The sequence below is a fragment of the Chlorocebus sabaeus genome, chromosome 22 (assembly GCF_047675955.1).
Source record: "Chlorocebus sabaeus isolate Y175 chromosome 22, mChlSab1.0.hap1, whole genome shotgun sequence".
Classification (NCBI taxonomy): Eukaryota; Metazoa; Chordata; class Mammalia; order Primates; family Cercopithecidae; genus Chlorocebus; species Chlorocebus sabaeus.
Window position 1 is genome coordinate 16,847,114 of NC_132925.1, and position 3,139 is coordinate 16,850,252.

At 45.6% G+C, this 3,139-nt stretch overlaps 1 pseudogene; it reads left to right on the forward strand.

The window, feature by feature from the left end:
* The first annotated feature begins 736 nt into the window (after positions 1 to 736).
* Positions 737 to 1,507, forward strand: LOC119625672 (protein CDV3 homolog pseudogene; annotated as a pseudogene).
* Positions 1,508 to 3,139: the final 1,632 nt, after the last annotated feature.

Here is a 3,139-nt window from a genome sequence, read left to right on the forward strand (position 1 = left end):
GGTATTTTAGGCTGTAATCACTAAAAACAGAAGTGCTACATCACCTGTCTTTCGCCCTGACTCTCCAATGAACATAAAGACACGCCAAAAGGTTGAAAACAAAGCCAAGCTTGCTGGGACAATCACTGCATCTATAGAACAGCCAATACTTTGAAAATCTGGGCACAAGTGTATAAGGAATTCTTAAACATCATCCACAATCCATGACACTTAAATGAGTTTTAGCTGAGGTTTTGCTCATGTTGCTCTGAAATTGTAAGGATAGATCAGCGAACCCCTTAGCCTCACCAGAAAGCATATTCTTCCCACTGCAGTTTACTATACAATTAGACCTAATTAGATGAGGCATTAGCAGCACCTGATGTAGAGCCTCCAGCATGCACTACCTTTTACATCAAAGGCTTTTTGGTTCCACCCTGAGGACTGGCAAACTCACGAGATTTCACAATCCTAAGGCATACTTCAGGTTACTTACTTAACCAGGCAATATGCTCTGTCAAAGAACTTATTTAAGGTTAAAGCAAAAAGGCCTTAATGTAGAACAAAAATCGCTAGCCAGCACACAGAGGGAGCCGCCCGCCCCGCCGCGCACTCCGCGGAGACCCCGCGGGGCCGGGGCTGAGGCTTCGCGGCTGCCGGCAGAGTGAGCGCAGAGCCGGCCTCCACCCCCAGCTAGGAGCCCCGCGGGCCGCGCCCGCCACCGGCTCCACCCATCCGGGTCTAGGAGGCCGAGGCCATGGCCCCGATAGAGGAGCGGAGCCTGCAAAACTTCTTTGCCAACTGGGACAAGGAGAAGAAGAAGGAGCGGAGCAACCAGGCGGCAAGTTCCGAGGGCGCAGCCGGCAGGGCGGCGGGAGCAGTGGAGCCGCCGGGGGTGCAGCGGCTGGTGGGGAGCGAGCTGGACCTGGCACAGCCAAGGCAGCACAGCGACCGCGGGGGCTGCGAACCCAGGGACCGCCACCAAGGCTGTGAAGAAGGACGAAGATGAATGGAAAGGATTGGAGCAAAAAGAGGTTGATTACAGCGGCCTCAGGGTTCAGGCAATGCAAATAAGTAAAAACGAAGAAGATAATGAAGAGACAAGATCCAGGTGATAACTGGAAAGAAAGTGGAGATGGTGGTGGTATAGAAAAATCTTCAGGTCCCTGGAATAAAACAGCTCCAGTACAATCACCTCCTGCTCCAGTAATTGTTACAGAAACCCCAGAACTGGCAATGACTACTGGTGTGTGTAGGCCCCCTGGGGCCAGGGTAACCACAACAGGGAAAACACCACAAGGACCACCAGAAATCTACAGTGATACACAGTTCCCATCCCTGCAGTCAACAGCCAAACATGTAGAAAGCCAGCCGGAAGGATAAAGAAATGGAGAAGAGATTTGAAGTAATAAGACACAAAAATAGAGGTAGGGATGAGGTTTCAAAAAACCAGGTCCTTAAACTTCAGCTAGACGGCCACTATGCTGTGCCTAAAAACCAGAAAAGGAGCCACTCACAATACAATTAAGGAATGGCCTTTGCTGACCCTTCTGAGATAACTAGAATACACCTAACCACCACGAACAGCCATTCATCATCTGATCTCTGCTGGATCTTCATACACAGATGCAGATCAGTCGATTTCATGACTGGCCCTATTTCACTGTGGAAGTTAAAGTGTCATGGCTGCTTTATGCATATTGGATTTAGGAGAATTTTCATTGTTATATAAATATGTGAACTAGTTTCAACAGTGTTCCTTCATATTTACTCTGCAAATACAAAACCAAACCTGCAGCCAATGGTCATTTCAAAATCATTTTATGTGCAGATACTAGCCTTCATAAGGGTTGACCACCTCAGATTTGCACTCATTGTGGACTTCATGTAGATCACAACTTCTTGTTAAGAAGGTTACAATTATTAAGTGTCGATGTGAACCTTGAAACCAGCTCTTCTGGATTCTTATCAGAAATCCTGCATAAAAATTCAGCCATGTAGCTTCTGATCTGCTATAAAAGATGAAGATTTAAGTGACCTTAATTAACCTGTCCTGTACCCTACCCTTAAGGAATACTCTCTGTAGTAGGCTGTGGCTATATTTGACTTCCTGGAACACACTGCTGAAAAGAACTGATGTGTTCAGATCACCTGTGGAGGACTGTGATTTGTAATTTAAACTTTTATTTGTATTCTGAAGTAACCACAAAACAAATTCAACCATAAACTGGGGTCCACCAAGTGGGGGAAGGGGTGAGGGAGAGAGTAATCTTGTTTAGTTTTGGGGTATTTTTGTTAATTTTTTGTTTGAATAGTGCTTTTTTGTTTTGTTTCTGGAACTCTGCTTTTTAAAATCATCAGATCTTGTGAAACTCACCCACCATCATGAGAACAGCATGGGAAAGATTTGCCCCCATGATTCAATTGCCTCCCACTGGGTCCCTCCCACAACATGTGGAAATTTAACATGTTACCAAAATCTCATCTTGAAATGTAACTCCCACAATTCCTGTGGGTCATGGGAGGAACCTGGTGGGTGGTGATTGAATCTTGGGGGTAAGTCTTTCCTGTACTATTCTTATGATAGTAAGTCTTATGAGATCTGATGGTCTTATGGAGACCCCTGCACAAGCTCTCTTCTTTTGTCTACCACCATGCAAGACGTGCCTTTCACATTCCGCCATGATTTTGAGGCCTCCCCAGCCATGTGAAACTGTAAGTCCATTAAATGTCTTTATTCTGCAAATTGCCAGGTTACAGGTTTGTCTTTATCAGCAGCATGAAAATGGACTAATACAGTAAATTGGTACCCGCTGAATGGGATGCTGCTGTAAATACCCAAAAATGTGGAAGTGACTTTGGAACTGGGTAACAGGCAGGGGTTGCAACAGTTTGGAGACCTCAGAAGAAGACAGGAAAATGTTGGAAAGTTTGGAACTTCCTAGAGACTTATTGATGGCTTTGCCCGAAATGCTGGTAGCAATATGGACAACAAAGTCCAGTCTGAAGTGGTGTCAGATGGAAATGAGAAATTTGTTGGGAACTGGAGCAAAGGTGGCTCTTGTTATGTTTTAGCAAAGAGACTGGCAGCATTTTGCCCCTGCCCTAGACATTTGTGGAACTTTGAACCTGAGAGAGATGATTGAAGGTATCTGGCAGA